The following is a 20,097-nucleotide window of genomic DNA, read 5'->3' as shown; positions in this document are numbered from 1 at the left end:
GTCACGGTTATATAATTTCACCAAGATTCTATTTAATTCACTCTCATTCCCTTTTATTTGGGGTCCGATCCTCCCCTGGTCTTAATTATATCTAAGTTATACACGGTTCTTAACTTAATACACTTTTTAGTTTTTTTTTTATTCGTCTGTATATATCTTTTTTTACTTTGCAGGACCTGTATTCAAACTTTCATCCTTCACTACCTTCACTTCCTCCACTCCTTCGCCTCCTTCTTCATCCTTTACGCTCGTGTTCCTGTCTCTTCTTTGTTCACTTTGTCCTCCTCAAGGCCCTTAACCCCCCTCACTTCCCTCCATGAACCAGCCTTGTCCTCCTCTCTATTCCTCTTCTCTCCCTTCCTTCTCCTTCTCCTTCTGCTCACGCTCCTCCTTTCCGTGTTATCAAATCTAGCTCTATTTTCCTACTGTCTATAACTTCTCTTCCCCTTTCTCTTATACGCCCCCTTCTTATGCTACCTTCTTCTCCCTTGTCTGTCGTCCTCTTCCTCCGCAACCATTTACTCCTCCTCCCTCCCCCATTCCACCACCACTACCATTCCTCCTCCTCCTCCTCCTCCTCCTCCTCCTCACACGCCCCCATTCTCGATGTTATTAAATCTAGTACTCTTTTCCTACTGTTTTCTATACTCTTCCCCCTTTTCGTATACGCTCCTTTTTTATTCTACTTTTCTACCCCCTCCCTGCCTGCCCCTTACTCCACAACCACCTTCTTTTTGCCCCTCCTCCTTCTCCTTCTTCTACTCCTCCTCCTCCACACACTCCACTTAGGTAGCGCTACGTCCATGTATTCCCTCATGACCCAAAGCTTCGTCCAGATAATGACGCTTAACCTTCCCGGCTTAGTGTACAGCGCCAGTATATTGCGATCGTCCTGCTAATCCCCCTCGCTCGCTCTCTCTCTCCCTGCAAGTGGGGAAGAGTTTGCCTTGCAGCTTAAGACCAAAATAGTGGTAATATACAGAGGAGGGTAGAGTGGCGTGTGTGTGTGTGTGTGTGTGTGTGTGTGTGTGTGTGTGTGTGTGTGTGTTATGTAATTTTAGTATTTGTAGTATTTGTAGTAGCAGTAGTAGTAGTACTAGTAGTGGTAGTAGTGGTGGTGGTGGCTATGATGATGGGGGGGCGGGGTGATCTCTGCAGTGGTGGTAGTGTGCTTGGTAGTTTTGGTGGTGGTGGTGGTTGATGGTGGTTGTTGGTGGTAGTGATGAGGGACGACCCTTGTTATTACTTATTTTTGTTTTTACCTTTTGTTATTGTTACCGTTTGACTTCACATTTACATGCTGTTTTAGTTTTACTGTTGTTTTGGTGGTGGTGGCAGCGACAGTGAAATGTTTTAATAGCAACAATTACACACACACACACACACACACACACACACACACACACACACACACACACACACACACACACATTGGTATACATGTGCGTAGTTGTCTACATAATTTTAAAAGGCAGACTCATAAATCCTGAATGGCTTGCTTTTAAGTGAACTCACATGCAACGGCTGCACTGTGGATGGCGTGCATGCACGCACGCACACACGCGCACAAATACACACACACACACACACACACACACACACACACACACACACACACACACACACACACACACACACACACACATTTTACTTGTATAGTTGCCTATACATGTAGTCCTTGAGTAAGTTTGCTTGTGTTATTACTAGGAAGACCCGGTGTGCGTGTATGTGTGCGCGTGTCTGTGTGTGCGTGGCCGTGTGTACGTGACGGAGATTGGAGATAATTTGTGATCATTCGTAGTAAGAGACCCCCTCAAGCCACTCCTTGTGTACACATGATCGTGCACACACACACACACACACACACACACACACACACACACACACCGCTTCGGTGGCTCAGTGGTAGAGAGCTATGCGTTGCCAGACTTCACGGTCTGACAGGCGGAGGTTCGAGCCCTGCTCAGACCCGGAATTCTTCCACAGATAGAGGGTCGGTTACTGCCCCCCCTTGACCAAGAGGGATGAGGTGTGTGGTGTGTGAAGGTCCCGGCAGTACCCAGAGATCGATTATACTGAGCTTGCTCGGGTCGGGAGGGTACTTGTTGGCGATGACGAGTCCAGCTCGTAATCAGGCCGGGAGGTGAATTACACACACACACACACACACACACACTCGCATGGACTCCGCATAAGAAATTCAAATCCTTTTCTTCTTTCAACGTGTCTTCACTATTGCTTACATCAAATTTTGTGAGTATTGTTGTTGTTATGATTATTATTATCATTATTATTATTATTATTATTATTATTATTATTATTATTATTATTATTATTATTATTATTATTATTATTATTATTATTATTATTATTATTTCAGCTCTGAGGTTATGCAGCCGTTCACGTTTGGTTGTTTGCTTGAGTGAATACCAAGAAGAGCAAGGCAGTGTGGGAAGGTTGCGTCATCGGCCGAGAAACAGGGAACTATTATCTTTTATTGAGGCTTTCCGGCAACCAGCGACAAAACCATCACGTGTGCACTGACTCTTGAACAAGCCTTAATTATCATGTGACAAAATACGGCTCATATAATATTCCCGACATGACAAAAAAAATGCTCGTATATATTCTTCTTTCCAAGCAGCCCACGGAGAAAAAGTGTAATGAATCAGTCTCAAATATTTCTGCGTATTGCCATTATTGAGAATTTTATCTTGTCACTCTGAAGTTGCACGATTGACGAAAATAATCAGCTGATGTGGTGGAAGTTTTATTCATGTTATCATCGTTTTTGCCTCATCTTTTTGTGTTGATGCAATTTTTCTTGTTCTTGTATATCATCACCCTCATCACTATCACCATCATATCCATCACCACCACCATCACCATCATCATCACTTCATCACTCCACACCGTTTCTCACTTTCACCCTTGACAATTAGAGTTTCGGACCTTCAAGATGTATATTTTCTCCACTCTTTTTTTTCAATTGCAATCTTCTAATAGTGATGGATAGGAGAAGAGGAGGAAGCATGAGTTTAAGGAGGAGGGAGGTAGCAGGAGGAAGAGTTAGCAAGGGGGACTGAGGGATGAGGATGAGGAGGAAGATGAGGAAGAGGAGGAGAAGGAGGAAGAGGAAGAGGAAGAGAAGGAGGAGGAGAAGGAGAAGGAGGAAGAGAAAGAGAAAGAGAAAGAGGAAGAGAAAAAGTAAGAGAAAGAGGAAGAGGAGGAGGAGGAGAAAGCGCATTACTTCACCTGAGCAAAGTAAGTCAGTGATAATTAGATCCCAGTGTTTACCTTCCGTGTTCCTCTTGGTTACTGTGCCATTACCTGCTCAGGACCTCGCTGTGCCCTCCTTTTATGACGAGGAGGAGGAAGAGGAGGAAGAAGGAGAAGGATAGAAGGAAGGATAAGTAGGAAAATGGGTAAACAAAGACGACGGAAAAGAGAAGATTGAAGATAATGAGACAGGTGATAATTAGGAACTAGCAGGAAGGTGAAAGAAATTATTTAGAGAGAAAAGAAAAGATAGGTGTCTGTTTTTTATTTGTTTGTTTGTTTGTGATTCTCTAACTACAATCTGGGTTTTTTTTTTCTTTTTCACCATTAATCTTTTCTTCTCCTTGTCTTCTTTTTCCTCATTCTTTCCCTCTCTTACATCCCTTCCTCTCTTTTTCTTTTCTTCATTCTCCTCTTTCTTCCCCTCTCCTTCCTATTTTCTTCCTCTTCACTCACTATCTCCCTTATACCTTCCTTTCTTTCCCTTCCCTTCATTCTCCTCTTTCTTCTCCTCTCCCTCTTACTTTCTTCCTTTTCTTTCCCTCTCCTTCCTTTTTTCTTTCTCACTTTCTCCTACATTCTTCCCTCTCTTTTCCTTCTCTTCATTACATTCTTTTTCTCATCTATTTCATTCCCTCCCTCTATCTTCCTCCTCTTCATTTCCCTTTTTCTCTCCCTCTCTCTCCTATATTCCTCCCTCTTTTCCCTTCTCTCCATTCCCCTCTTTCTCTCCCTCTCTCTCTTCTACATCCTTCTCTCTCTACCCTTTCTCTTTATTTCCCTCTTTCTCTCTCCCTTTTTATCTTCCTTTCTCTCTCCAACATTCCTTCCTCTCTTTCCCATTCTTCCCCATCCGTTCAGCATCCCTTTTCTCTCCTTCCACCTCACTTTTCTTCCCTCACTTCCACCTCTTCTCTTCACCCTCTCTCTCTCTCTCTCTCACTCTCCCCTTTCCTCCCCTTCCCCCTTCCCCCTTGGACGTCAGCTAATGCAGCCACTCGTCGGGTGCTTGACTGAGGGGAGGGAAGGGGAGGAGAGGGGAAAGGGGAGAGAGGAAGGAGAGGGAGGGAAGGGACGGATGGTGAGAGATGGAACATAGGAGAGAGGAAGGACAAAAGTGTTTGGGAAAAGGAGGTAAAAGGAAAAAAAGATAAAGTAAATAATCAGGGCGGTTCGAGGAATTAGGAGAGGAGGATGAGGAAGAAGAAGAGGAGGAGGAGGAGGAAGGAGGAAAGGTTAAAGGAAGAGGAGCTAGTGGAAAAAAAAAGAGGAGGAGGAATTGAAAAAGAAAGAGAAAGATGAGATGGAAAAGATACGCAGAGAGAAGGTGCAGGAAGAGGAGGAGGAGGAGGAGGAGGAGGAGGACGGAAGACCAAATGGACGGGTGGACAGTCTCAGTTTGTTGCTCTAAGCGGTGACCAGAAGGCAAGGGGAAGAGGAGGAGGAGGAGGAGGGGGAGGAGGAGGAGGGGTGAGTGGTCTTCCCCTTTCTGTTTACCTCCTCGGATCGAGTCACGTTACGCCACCTTGATTTTGCGAGGTCTGGCGGAGGAGGAGGAGGAGGAGGAGGAGGAGGAGGAGGAGGAGGAGGAGGAGGAGGAGGAGGAGGTGATGGTGGAAGAGAAGAAAGAGCAGAACAAAGAAAAGTACAAGGAGCAAAAGGAGGAGAAAGAGGCAGGAAGCTGAAGAAAAAGAAAAGGAAGAGAAAAACAAAAGAGAAACGGAGGAAGAAGAGGAGGAAGAGGAGGAGGAGGAGGAGCAGGTGCGGTAGTATAGTGCGCCAAGTTTATGGTGAAGGAGGGAAGACAGTGAAGGAAGAATCGTAAGGCGCAAGACAGGGAGGGAAGAAGGAAAGGAGGGAAGGAAGGAAGGCAGAACACAAACAGTTAAAAGGTGATTGAAAACTACACGAAGAAAGAAGACAGAAGAAGAAAGAAGAAGAGAGTTACACTATGCCGCAATGACCCGTTTTCTGTCATGCTTTTGGTTCTCAAAACAAATATTTTCAAAGGTCACAAAGGAGATGAGTCGGGTTCCCATGAGTGCTTTTCCACATTCAAGGCACAGAAGCTTTGTCAATCTATCACTAGGCACAGAAAACTACTCATGGACTTACTCTCCCTCTCTAACAAAAGCTTTACCAATTGTGAGTGTGTGAGCTTCGAAATGTTTGAAAATTTGGGTCTACGTTATTGAGATCTAAAAACAAAATCAGACCAAGAACCATTTATAATACTCAAAACTTCTTAGTCTTATCAAATGTGAGAGTGTGAGCTTCGAAATGTTTGATAATATGAGTATACGTCATTGAGAACTAGAAATACAGTCAACCAAGAACTATCATACAATACCCAAAACTTGTTAGTCTTATCAAAATTCATGTGAGAGTGTAGGCTCCGAAATTTTTGATAATACGTCATTGAGAACTAAAAATACAGTCAGCCAAGAACTATCATACAATACCCAAAACTTGTTACCCTTAAGAGAAAGGAAGGAGAGAAAATAAAGAAGAGGGGAAAGGAAGAAGAAGAAAAGAGGGGAAGAAGGAAAGAAGGAGAGAAAGAAGAAGATCAAATATGGGTGCAAGACGTATACCCACACACAAGGAGTACTTTCGTCTTAACCTCTCCACCAGCAAGAACAATCATTAGGAAAGTAAAACAATCTTCACGTCTCCAAGAACCTACAATTCCCTGAGGCAGCGATGTTATCATTAGTGACAATAAAAAAAATGTCTCTTGCTTTCTTTCTGTGTTTTCAAATTTCGTCAACGTGGAAACAAACAGATGTGATGCGATAAAAATGATGAGACGAAGGACGTGGGAGTGTGTAAACTTATCAGCAGAACCAACACACACCGGAGATGAAAGTAAGTGAACGAGAGAGAAGCGAAACTATTAATTCTCACAAACTTAAGAGCAGCGTTTATACATTTCTCCTTTGTATTAATCAGCGGACGTACACACAACGCTTCAGGAAAAAAAAAAAAAGACAACTGTATATACTTCTTACAAATAGCTTTCAATCACTAACTAAAATATATCAGTGTCACTCATACACAAAAGTAAACTATATGTATCAGCCTCATTTTTCGACTCAGGAGCTCTTTATCTATCTATCAAAGTATCTCCTCTATAGACTTACTCTCTATTTATCTATCTCGAATAATTAGATTAGTATGACTCTTAAAAGCACACTTTCCCAGCTTCCTATTTAAACTCATGATCCCTCTCTCTGTCTCTCTCACTCCCTATCTCTTTATCTATCTATCTATCTATCGTAGCTTATGGGAGAGGCGAGGCTTCCGGTCAGCTAAGTGTGTGGGGTGAAGGTGGGGGGGGGGGGGGGGGAGGGAGTAACAATTATCATTAATTCCTTACGAAGAGTTAATAATATAAAAGTTCGACCGGTTACAGGAGTCTGGAAATTAAACGTATTAGATCACTTTATTAGGAAGTCTCATTATTGCAAACAGATTTCATTTTGGCCCGTCACCCATATTTCCATGTTAAGTTTTCCTCCTTCTAATTCTTTACCTCCTCCGCCGCCTATACTTCGCCTTCTCCTCTTCCTCCTCCACTTTTTTTTTTTTTTACAGCAGAGGAGTCAGTTCAAGGGCATAAAAAAAGGTTGCATATGTTATAAAAAAAACGATACTCACTGCTCCTTTACCGCATCCCCTGCCTCCTCCACCTCCTCAACCTCCTCCGCTTCATTACTATTTATTCCTTGTCACTCCTTTTCCCTCTCCCGGTGACCTCATTCCCACAACTGGACTCTTTCTCCCTTCTTCCTCTTGTTATCACGCGTTCCCCATTTTTCTAACCGACACATGTTTCCCTTGAGTTCTCTGTTCTCTTCTGACGTCACGGGAAATGCTGACACATCTATTTTTTTCTCCACTCCTTCCTCTACTTTTATGGTCATTCTTCCTCTCATTATACAAGGTGCCTCCCCGCCCTCACATACCGCCAAAAGATGTTCAGTTCAGTCTACATTTACGATTCTCCAGCGTTGTTTTTTTCCCCCGTATTCAATATTATATGGAAGACAGTCAAGGAAGGGAAGGGAAAACAGAAGAGGATGAAGAGACACGGAGGAGTATATATAGATAAGAAATGGGATGGACAGAAAAGTAATTACTGAAGGAAGCTACGAGGCGAGAGTTTTATCGAAGCCACAAGATAAATAGACACTTCAAGATGATTTGGTGCGTGATCCTCCTCCTCCTCCTCCTCCTCCTCCTCCTCCTCCATTAATTTCACCTAAGTATTCTGGGATTCGTTTCCTAATGCCCGAAGCTATCATTGGTTCGGTTTGTTTCTGGTAATCGCCTCCCATCTCCGCTTCGGCAGTAAATTACGCCTCTTAACTTCTTGGAAAATAAACACATTCACACACACACACACACACACACACACACACACACACACACACACACTTCGTTGGCCGGTTAAGCAGTCAGTCAGTCATTTAATCAGTCACTCACTTATTCGTCACTTATTCACCACTTATTCATCATCACTTATCCATCCACCCATCCATCAATCCAACAAGGCAATTAATCATCCAATCAGCTAACGCTCAAGCTTTTTAATCATCTTTTTAGCCAATCAACTCTTCAGCCTTTCTTCTCTCTCTCCTTATTTCCATATATATTTGTCCATCTTTTCAACGATCTATTCATTTTCCAGCTAACCAACAGGCAACTCAACCATTCACCCAATCAGCCACCGAGTCAAGAAACCAGCAGGAAGTTCAACCAGTCATCCAGTCATCCAGCCAGTCAGACAACCAGCCATAATACCATTCACTCCACCACTAAGTCATCCACTCCCATTCACTCCACCACTAAGTCATCCACTCCCATTCACTCCACCACTAAGTCATCCACTCCCATTCACTCCACCACTAAGTCATCCACTCAGCCTGGCACAACACTCGGTCAGTGGAGATACACGCTGACAAATCACAACAAACGGCCGAAGACGCGCAGAAAAGGCCGAGAAGTCAAGTTCATTTCGGGCGAGTCTGTAGTGAAGCAGCGATCGAAAGGAAAACAAGCAGGAGGTGAGAGAATCTGAGTCATAACCCGGCGAAGTGTATCTCTTTCTCCTTCTCTCTTTCGTTCCACATTCCTTCTTCTCTTCGTTTTGCTCTTTCTTCCGCTGTTGTTGCTCCTTTCTCTTATTTTTTGTTTTCTCCCTTTCCTACTACACTTTTCCTCTTTGCCCTTTCAGCATTTGCACCCCTTTCTCTTCGTTGTCATTGTCCTCTTCTCTTATTTCTTCTTCACTCACTTCTCTTCACTCTTTCCCCAGTTTTTGCTCCTTTTTTTTTTCTCTTCTATTGTCTTGTTTTTGTCCTCCGCTCTTTTTCCTCTCGCACTCCCCTTTTCTTCGCCCTTCCTGCTTCTCATGTTCTTCTTTGTTTCTGTTTTCACATCGTTGTCTTTGCTCTCGTCCTCCTCGGTTTCGGTCTATTCTTCGTCCTCGTCCTCCTCCTCGTTTTCCTCCTGCTCCATGTCATCCTCTTAGTCTGAGTCATCGTCATCGTCTCCAGTGACCCACAGCACCCGAACACATCAACTCCTCGTCTGCGGGCACGGAATTTAGTGCGATCCTTGTACGTCTTTGTTGTGTGGACTTCCGAGGGTGAGATAATTAAGACTGCGTTACCCCTGTGTGGATCAGTATTGCGGCAGATTTTATAGTGCATGTATACATCCTAATAAAGATCGATACTAAGGGTAGCGGTAGGGGCGACTTGCACATTCCTCTGAAGACGCCGATCACCTAACCTCGATCCTTCCCCATCCCCTCCCCTCGATATAACAGGGGATCTCGCTTCCCGGCAATAGAATCAGCGTTAGGTAACAAAATAGGGCGTAAATACGTAGGTTGTTATATAAAGTGTCGTTAGCTGATTCTGTTTGTGTTGTATAAGACTTTTCCACCCGCTTAGACACTTCCTGTTTAATCAATAAGAAATGACGTGGAGGTTTTATTGCCGTCAGTGTGTCAGAGAAAGTTGAGAGGGGTGGTGAGGAGGAGGAGGAGGTTTTTTTTTTTTTTTACTCATTATTGAATACTATGGGTTTTTCTTATAGGAGCAATTAACTAAAACAGACTGGTCATTTAAAACAGCTATTCAGCCCTTTGTTACTGGCTCGTATATTCTTCATCTGAATCGCTTTAAACTAAATATTTTTTGTGTGTTTTGAGGTGCGTTTTGTGTGTTTCTGTGTGTTATGAGTCTCCAGTCCTTCCCTGGGTCCACATATCAGCAAGTGGCGTCAAATTTGAGCTGAGTATATTCTTCTTCTGAATCGCTAAACTCGCTAAACCGCAAAAAAAACGGTGATTGGAAAAGACGAGAGTAACATTTTTTGTGTGTTTTTGAGGTGTGTTTTGTGTGTTTCTGTGTGTTATGAGTCTCCAGTCCTTCCCCGAGTCCATGTATCAGCAAGTGGTGTCAAATTTGAGCTGAGTTTACAGGAGTCGTGTGTCCGATCGCTGAAGGTGGAGTTTGGCTCTTCTGTCCTCCTCCCGCTCTTAAGAGACTGACTTGCTGACTTATGCTGACTGCTGAGATGGTGTTCAAGGGGGAAGGAAATATCTCTTGCCCTGATTTTTATGACATGCTTCTGTTAACATTTTCTTTCATCTCCACCTTCCTTCACCTTCAGTTGTCTAATTTTAACGTCAGATTCATTTATTTTCTATAATTCGGGTTAGTTCTTTATTTTTCTTCGCTTCTATTGTTTTCGTTATTATTTTCTGCTTTTCTTAATATTTTCTTTCACTTCCACCTTCTTTGTTCTTCAGTTGAGTCTAATTTAACGTCTAACTCATTCATTCTCTGTTAATTGGGTTAGTTCTTTTTTTTCGCTTCTATTGTTTTCGTTATTATTTTCTGCTTTTCTTAATATTTTCCTTCACTTCCACCTTCCTTCACCTTCAATAAAGTCTAATTTTAACATCTAATTCATACGTTTTCTTATAATTGGGGTTTTTTTTTTTCTTGGCTTCTCTTGTCCTCGTTCTAATAATCTGCTTTTGTTAACATCTTTCTTCCACCTCCACCTTCCATGACCTTCAGTTGAGTCTAATTTTAACGTCAAACTCATTCATTTTCTATTGTCTGGAGTCTATATTTTGTTTTTCCTTAGTGCTTCTCTTGTCCTCATTCTTATTATCTGCTTTTATTGACACTTTTCTTCCACCTCCACCTTCCCTGTCCTTCAGTAGAGACTAATTTTAACGTCAAACTCATTCATTTACCGTTATTTGGAGTCTGTTGTTGTTTGGGGGGGGGTTTTCATCATTTTTTGGGCCTTGCTTGTTCTAGTTCTCATTAATTGCTTTCGTTGATTCTATTCTATCACCTCCATCTTCCGTGACTCTCAGTTCTCTAATTTTAACGTCAGACTCACTCATTTTCTCTTATTTGGGGTATGTCCTTTTTTTCTTGTCTTCTTTTGTCCTCGTTTTCTTCATCTTTCTTCATCCTCTTATTACTATTTTCTTTCCCTTCCACCTTTCGCCACCTTAAGTTGGGTCTAATTTTAACGTGTAACTCATTCATTTTCTCTTATTTGGGGTCTGTGGGCTTTTTTTCCTTGGTTCCTTTCTTGTATTCATTCTTTTATTATCTGCTTTTGTTTACCTTTTCCTTCCACCTTCATCTTCCGTGGCTCTCAGTTGTCTAATTTTAACGTGTAACTCATTCATTTTCTCTTATTTGGGGTCTGTGGGCTTTTTTTCCTTGCTTCCTTTCTTGTGTTCATTCTTTTATTATCTGCTTTTGTTTACCTTTTCCTTCCACCTTCATCTTCCGTGGCTCTCAGTTGTCTAATTTTAACGTCAGACTCATTCATTTTCTCTTATTTGGGTCTGTTCTTTTTTTCTCGGCCTTGCCTTTAGCCTCGAGTTCCCATCTGTCTCCTGTCCTTTCCTCGCCGTTCTCATGCACCGCCTCCGCCGTGCATTCCGTTCCGGCAACTGTTTACCGTTTTCTTTCTCTCCCTTTCCCTCTCGCTCCGTTTTTTTCTTTTCTTTTTATCGCAGTGACTCATCTCTTCTTGACTGCGCCGGAATGGATGGGCTGTGTTTCAATGCAAGCTCTAACTCCTCCCTCTCCTTCCTTCCTCTCCTCTCACTCCCCTTCCTCTCTCTCTTACTCATCCTTTCATTCATTTTTAATTTATTTTCTCTTTCTTTTCTTTTACTTAGTTTCTTATTGTTATACTTCTATGCCTCTATTCTATCGCATTGTTTGGAATGTTTGTATTTTTTTTTCTTCTTTATTTTCTTTAACTTCATTTTTTATCATCATATTTCACTGCCTCTTTTCTTTTTAACTGAATGCTATCTTCATTTTTTTTTCCTTTTGAGAATACCTGTTACCGAAAATATTTACGACTTTCCAACATTTCCTTCCCTTCAAATGCAATAAAGTGTTATATTCCCCTTATTCTTCTTTCACTCTTTCACCTCGTCTCTCCTCCTATCTTCATCCTTTACTGTTCTTTCCTTTCCCATTCTTTCCTCACTCCTTCCTTCTTTTTCTTAGCTGTTAACGTGATGATGAAACCCTTTTACTCGAGCCCCCTCCTCTCGTTCTCACCCTTTCTCTCCCTTCCTCCCTCCCTTCCTGCCCCTTCTTGGACGTCTGGCAAAGGAAGGGGAGAGAGGGAGAGACGAGAGGGAGGCAGTAGCAAGTAGCAAAACTCTCCCTTCAACCCTCTCCCTCCATCCCTCTCCTTACCACCTTCCCCGTGCCTCCCTCCTCCCTCGCTCCCTCCCCCAGAGAGACACAATTTGCCTGACGAAGCCCTGAACGTAAACACCGGCGGGTCAGCCTTAATGGAGCCCCGGCCAGCAGGAGCCCGTCTGTTTGTGTACTGACGGAGGAGCGTAACACAGGCGCTGCTTACCCCCCTTCTTCTCCTTCTCCTCTTCTTCATCCTCTTGCTTCTCTTCTTTCTCCTCCTCCTCCGTCTTCGCCTACTTCTACTGGGGTGAATGTAATGTCTTCCCTCTTCATTTTTCTATAGTTCTTTCTCTTCTCCTCCTTCTCCTCTTCCTCCTTCTCCTCTTCCTCCTTCTCCTCCTCCTCGTCCTCCTCCTCCTGCCTCTTCTCCCCAACTTCATTTTTCCATCATTCCTTCTCTTCCCTCTTATCCTATCCCTCCTTCTCCTCTTCTTCCTCCTTATTCCACTTCGTATACTCATTTTCCTCCTCTTTCTTCTCTTATCGCTCCTTCTCCTCCTCTTCCTCCTACTCCTCCTCCTACTCCTCTTCCTCTTGTTTCCTCCTTGTGTGAATATGAGCTCACCCCCAATATCCTTTCCTCCTTCTCCTCCTCCTCCTCCTCCTCCTCCCCCCTCCCCGTGAATATAAGCCGTCTCTCAGTTCTCAATGGAATCGTGGAAGCTTATTTGCTCTTCCAGCTGAGATTCAAACTTAAGTCGCGTCTGAGTTTACGCTGAGGACCAGATTGCTGCTGCTCTTGAGGAAGGAGGGGGAGGGGGCACGGGGGGAGAGAGAGAAAGAGAGAGAGAGGGGAAGAGAGAGATAAAAGCGTCGTTCCCTCACGTAAACAGGACAAGGATGGAACTTTTGGGGGAAAGTCGAACGAGTGACACCGAGAGGCCGGACACTTGACGAAGCACAGACGCCATTCTTTACCGTGAGAGAGAGAGAGAGAGAGAGAGAGAGAGATTCTAAGGAGGAGGAGGAAGGAGGAAGGTAGATTGAGGGAAAGAGGTGGGTGAGAGAGAGAGAGAGAGAGAGAGAGAGAGAGAGAGAAAATAAGAAAGAAAGAAAGAAAGAAAGAAAGAAAGAAAAAAGGAAAAAAAGAAAGAATGCAAGAGGGAAAAAAAGGAAAAAAGAAAGAAGAAAGAAAATAAAAAGAAGGAATTGAGAGAATGCTAGAACAAAAAAAATATTATGGAAAAGAATGAGAAGTAAGAGAGAGAATGATGTAATATGGGAAACGTCACATATCAAAGCTTCTTCACTTCGTCAGTCAGAAAAAGAAAAAAGAAATAAATAAAAACATCCTCGGCACTTGAGAGAAATATGCAAAATGTGAACACCTAAAAAAATGTAAAAAAATGTAAAAGAAACACAAAACAGGAAAGAGAGATTATGATTTTTTGTCAGAAGGGAGAGTAAAAAATGAGAGAGAGAGAAATCATGTTCCCCTCAAGTAGACAAAGAAACAGACAGAGAAAGCACAGAAATAAACACACACACACACACACACACACACACACACACACACACACACACACACACACACACACACACAGCTGTACCACAAGCAATATTCACGCTCATCTGGCCTCTAAAAGCAAAGCTAAAGAAAATGAATAAGAAACAATTGCCTCCTCCTCCTCCTCCTCCTCCTCCTCCTCCTCTGAATGTAATACACGATCTGACAAAGCAATACTGGAGAATAAAGGACACGAGAGAGAGAGAGAGAGAGAGAGAGAGAGAGAGAGAGAGAGAGAGAGAGAGAGAGTGTAGTGGGTGCACGGGGGAGGTAGTTTATGGAGGTGGTGTTTACAAACTAAGTGTAACAGCTAAATAGGAGAGTGTTTTCAAGTACTCGCGGCAGCCTGCACCGCCACCACCGTCACCACCTCCTGCACCACCTCCCTCACCACCTCCACCTTCACCTCCACACCTCCACCTCACACCCATGGCAGAGGAGGGGGTAATGGATCAGCAGGAGTGAATGGTTCCCTTATATTCTACTGGTGATTTTTTTTTTTTTTAATTCCCTTTACAATTTCAGAACAAGAAGTGGAAAACCGACACAATAACAAAGCGAGAAATAAGCAGGAGGGATCGCAACCGGTTCTAAATAATATTTTGAAATTGTCTATCGCTATCGGGAAGCGGTATAATTTTGCAGACTTTTTTCCTGCTTTTTTTTGTTTGCCTCTAATGTAAAAAAAATCTCCATTAGTGTTGGAATTGAAAAAAAGAATGGAGTTTCCTTATCACCAGAATTCAAATATTTTTTTTAATTACTACATTTCTTGGAGATGAAACTATGCATAAAACTTATTTAAGAGACATGAGTTAGCAGATTTGTCGTCAGATAACGCACAGTGAAGGTTTCGACAGTTCCTTCCTTTTCTCTGAACTATTTTCTCATCACTATAAGTGACATTTATATAAATAACCACATTTCTAAGAGTTGAAATGTATTAAGTTACATAAGTTAGCGGATTCCTTGACTGATGGCTCACCGTGATGAGTTCGACAATATTTTACCCCTTTATTTCAGCAAGAATGTACAGCTGCTTCCAGGAGTTGAAACTATGCAAGAAAAGTATTTAAGGAGCATAAGTTTGCGGATTTGTCGATGGATGGCGCGCAGTGAAGATTTCGACACTTTCTTCCTTTCCCTTTTAACATCTCCGTGTGTACCCTTTCGCCCTCGCTGCTTCAGAAGAAACCAACATGAGTCCTAATCTAACATGTGAGGGGAAGACAATGGCACGCAGGAAAGATTCCAACACTATTCCTTCCTTTCCCTTAATTAATATCTCCGAGTGTGTCCTTTCGCCTTCACCACAACAGCAGAAACCAACACGAGTCTTACCCGACACGCGAGAGCAAGAAGACACAAGCGGCTGTCAGGCATGTTTAAACGCACTGCATCGACGACCACTTGCGAAGGCCACAAACGAAGACTTCTAAATGGCTCTTGGAAGTGATGTGTGTATGTATATATGTTCTGTCTCTGTTTCTGTCTCCCTAGCCCCACCCCCCCTCTCCCTCTCCCTCTCTCTCTCTCTCTCTCTCTCTCTCTCTCTCTCTCTCTCTCTCTCTCTCTCTCTCTCTCTCTCACTCTCTCTCTCTCTCTCTCTCTCTCTCTCTCTCTCTCTCTCTCTCTCTCTCTCTCTCTCTCTCTCTCTCTCTCTCTCTCTCTCTCTCTCTCTCTCTCTCTCTCTCTCTCTCTCTCTCTCTCTCTCTCTCTCTCTCTCTCTCAAACCAAGGGCAGTCTGTAGGTCAGTTTTCGAGTTAATCAGCTGACAGTCAGTAAGGAGTAACTTCATTTAATCAGGGTGTGAGATAAGGGATTGAAGTCTTTTTCTCGGGTCGGTGAAGATTCGGTCATTTTATTTTTCTTTCTTTAGTTTTGGTTTGGTGTTGTTTTTTTCTTTGTATTTGTGTTGCTTATTGTTGCTTACGATGTGTTTTAGTTTGAGTAGAATTCATATTTTTCTTTATCCTGAGTTTTTATTTTATTTAGTCGGTTGATCCAATTCACAAGGTTATTTGGATACGTTCTTTAAGTATATTCTTATAATCATTCCTTCTCTCAGCATTAAAAATAAAATAATAACAAAATTACCATTACAAATACAAGGCATTAAATACATGAAACAAAAAACAAACAAAAAATGATTCAAACTTAGATGACAGATTTATCTTTAATTTTATTTCCATCATTGTTTACGTATATCAGTTTCTCCCTTCTTCCTTCCTCATTTCTCCTACTTAACCACCTCCTGCTTTCCTCCTTCCCTCTCATCCACCTTCTTAATCAACCTCTTTCGTCTCCCCTCCTTTTCCCTGCCTTTCCCTTTCCCCCAAACTTTCTATTATCGACTAAAGGAAAAAGATTATATATAGGGAGCAAGTCTTTATTTCCTTTATTTCTTCTCATGGTTCAGAGGAAAAAGGTTTGATAACTATACATCTGTTGCTTTCGTTAATTAAAATCTCCTGAGACACTATTCTAAGTTTCCATATCCCTCTATCTGTCTGTTATGAATTTCTATACAAGCTTCTTTTTTCCTATGTAATCCAAGCTTTATTTTCCTGTTACGTAAGTGCTCCAGCAGTTAACTTTGATCTATGGACACTTTAGTTCGTTATCACGTATATACACTTCCCTTACTCTCTCCTCGCCCTCATTATTCTTCGCCCTCTTAATACCTCCTCTTCCCTTACCCGTGTATATCTTGCCCTGCGACCTCCTCCTCCTCCTCCTCGTCCTCCTCCACTCCTCCTATAATCTTCCTCCTTTCCCTCCTCCACCTCCACTCCTCATTCTTCGTTCCTCCTCCTTGTCACCTCCTACAAATACATTTCGCTCTCCTTCCATTATCTCACTCCTTCCTCCTTCCTCCTCCTCCTCCTCCTCCTCCTGTTCTCGTGTCCACCGTCCACCATCAGTAGAACCAAATATTTATGTGTTCCTCCCTTGGGCATCGTCGGTGGCCGCGTCAGCTAGCCCGTAATCCTCCCCCTCCTCCTCCTCCTCCTCCTCCTCCTGCCGTGATACGAGATTTCATCGTCAAAGTGGACTTCTTTTAGCATGATGGCGGAGAAAAAAGATTTGTTTGGTTCGTAGACTGTAGCGACGGCGGTGTTGTTGGTGATAGTGGTAGTAGTAGTAGTAGTAGTAGTAGTAGTAGTAGTAGTAGTAGTAGTAGTAGTAGCAGTAGTAGTAGTAGTAGTAGTAGTAGTAATAGAAATAGGAGTAGGAGGAGGAGGAGGAGGAGAAGAAGGAGGAGGAGTGATTGTATTAGTAACAGCAACAAGGGTATATGTAAACATTCGAAGATAAAAGCAGGGAAGAAGGAGGACGAAGACGAGGAAGACGACGAGAAGGACAAGGACGAGGATGAGTCTGGTCAGGTCAGTCTTTACTATTCTGAAGGGGCATGGGTAATCAGGGCGGGTGGGTTCGGGTTGGGTCAGTTCTAGTTGGACCAAGTAAGTTACGGTCGTATTATGAGACATTTCGCAGCCCAAGAACACATATTTGACAAGGCTTTCGTAGGAGTTGTGGGCATTTTCAGGGGTAGTTTCATGACCCTGGTGGTAGTTTGACCCTTCTTCTGTACCGTGAACCTAAAGAAACACATATTTGACAAAGCTTTCGTAGGAGTTGTGGGCATTTTCAGGGGTAGTTTCATGACCCTGGTGGTAGTTTGACCCTTCTTCTGTACCGTGAACCTAAAGAAACACATATTTGACAAGGCTTTCGTAGGAGTTGTGGGCATTTCCGGGGGTAGTTTCATGACCCTGGTGGTAGTTTGACCCTTCTTCTGTACCGTGAACCTAAAGAAACACATATTTGACAAGGCTTTCGTAGGAGTTGTGGGCATTTCCGGGGGTAGTTTCATGACCCTGGTGGTAGTTTGACCCTTCTTCTGTACCGTGAACCTAAAGAAACACATATTTGACAAAGCTTTCGTAGGAGTTGTGGGCATTTCCAGGGGTAGTTTCATGACCCTGGTGGTAGTTTGACCCTTCTTCTGTACCGTGAACCTAAAGAAACATATATTTGACAAAGCTTTCGTAGGAGTTGTGGGCATTTCCAGGGGTAGTTTCATGACCCTGGTGGTAGTTTGACCCTTCTTCTGTACCATGAACCTAAAGAAACATATATTTGACAAGGCTTTCGTAGGAGTTGTGGGCATTTCCAGGGGTAGTTTCATGACCCTGGTGGTAGTTTGACCCTTCTTCTGTACCGTGAACCTAAAGAAACATATATTTGACAAAGCTTTCGTAGGAGTTGTGGGCATTTCCGGGGGTAGTTTCATGACCCTGGTGGTAGTTTGACCCTTCTTCTGTACCGTGAACCTAAAGAAACATATATTTGACAAGGCTTTCGTAGGAGTTGTGGGCATTTCCAGGGGTAGTTTCATGACCCTGGTGGTAGTTTGACCCTTCTTCTGTACCGTGAACCTAAAGAAACATATATTTGACAAAGCTTTCGTAGGAGTTGTGGGCATTTCCGGGGGTAGTTTCATGACCCTGGTGGTAGTTTGACCCTTCTTCTGTACCGTGAACCTAAAGAAACACATATTTGACAAAGCTTTCGTAGGAGTTGTGGGCATTTCCGGGGGTAGTTTCATGACCCTGGTGGTAGTTTGACCCTTCTTCTGTACCATGAACCTAAAGAAACACTCATTAGAACCCGATTGATCCCCTCTTTGACCTTTAGAAATAGCTGATGTGATATGGAAAAGTGTCTAGTAATACCAGGCTTAACCTCTTCTGGGGAAAGTGGGGGGAAAGAGGTAGCCGGGTTGGGTGGGTGAAGGGATGAGGCATGACACTTAGTTATTTACGATACAAAACTATTCTGTAGGATCATGAAGTGGTAAAATTTGTTGTATTATTGATTTCTTTAATCCTTTTTATTTTTATTTTTTTTCCTCTACTTTTCTCCTCTTCATCTTTCTCCTCCTCCTCCCTTCCCCTATTCCTTGTTCTTTTTTCCTCATTCTTCTCTTCTTCATTATACAGCGGGCTTTTTTTATTATTGTTTTCTTTTTGTGTGACCTTGAGCTGTCTCCTTTGTTGTAAAAAAAAAATACAACCTTCTATTCTTCCCTCAACGCATTAATTCCACCATTGCTTCCTCCTCCTCCTCCTCTTCCTCATTCTCATCCTCCTTTTCATCCTACTCCCACACTTTAATTCTACCATTGCTTTCTCCTCCCTTCTTCCTCCTCCTCCTGGTCCTCCTCCTCCTCACACCTACATCCTCCCACACACTCCTTGTTCCCACACGCATCATTACAAGCATGAACACCTCCAGCCACATAAAACCGACACATCAACCAAACTAACGAGGAGGAGGAAAGAAAAAAAATAGGGAGGGGGAGAGGAGTTTATGATGATGGCGCCTTATCTCTCATATTGTCCGTGTTTGTTTGTTCTCCTTTTTCATCCATTTTCACCGCCGGGCCGCTAAATACTTCAAGGCTTTTTAGGAAACACAGAGAGCTTCGCCATGGGAGGTCCCGCTTGTATGGGTTCAGAGGTGAGAAGGGAGAGAGTGAAAGGGAAAAAGAGGAAGAGGAGGAGAGAGAATAAAAGGGATGACGAACGTATAGGAGAAAAGGTGAGGGAGGAGAGGGATGGGAGGAATGTAGAGAAAAGAAGAAGTAGGCAAAAATAAAGAAAGAAAGAGAAAAGAGGAGGTAGAGGAGAGAAAATGTGAGAAGGGATGGGGAGCGCATAGGAAAAGTGAAAAATAGAAGTGAGAAAAGAAAGATGTTTGAAGCTTGAAAAGAAGGCTGGAAGGAAGAGAGAATGAGGGAGAAAAGAAGAGCAGAAAGAATGTAAGGATGACAAAAATGGGTGTAACGAAAGAAGATAAGGGGAAAAACTGTAAGGGAAGAGAGGACAGGGGTGGAGAAAATGAAAAGAAAAGGAGGAAATAAGGAGGTGAGGAAAAGAAAAGGAGATAATAAGGAGGTGAGGAAAGAAAGATATTTAAAGAGCAGAGAGAAAGGAAGAGGTAGGAAAAATGAGAGAAAGAAAAGAAGCGAAGGAAGAGAGGAGGAGGAGGAGGTAGAGGAACGCGGGAGAAACGAAGTGTGAAAAGGCGGATAAAATGAGGTTTAAGGAAGGAAAGAAATCTGAGGAGTGGAGAAACATGTAGGAAGAAGAAGTAGACAAACGGAAAGAAAGGAGAGCAGCAAATGAGGCGGCAGAGGAGGAGGTAGAAAAGGTAAGAAGAGTGGAAACAACGCAGGAAAAAAATGAGAAAGAGGAAATAAAAACAAATGGACAGAAAGGTAAAGGGAAAGAAATGAAGAGAAAGAAAGAAGAGGAGTGGAGGAAAAGAGATAAAGAAATAGTATATATTGTAATAATGTGAAAAAGGCATAGTGTGTGTGTGAGAGAGAGAGAGAGAGTAGTGAGGATGGTTTGTTGAAGAGACTGTGAGGGATGAAGACGGAAGACGTGTAAAAAGAATTAGTGGAAGAGGTGCGAAGGTGTGTGTGTGTGTGTGTGTGTGTGTGTGTGTGTGTGTGTGTGTGTG

The sequence above is a fragment of the Eriocheir sinensis genome, chromosome 12, assembly GCF_024679095.1.
Source record: "Eriocheir sinensis breed Jianghai 21 chromosome 12, ASM2467909v1, whole genome shotgun sequence".
In the NCBI taxonomy this organism is placed as follows: Eukaryota; Metazoa; Arthropoda; class Malacostraca; order Decapoda; family Varunidae; genus Eriocheir; species Eriocheir sinensis.
The sequence above is the reverse complement of the archived record's forward strand: the minus strand, read 5'-3'. Positions refer to the sequence as shown.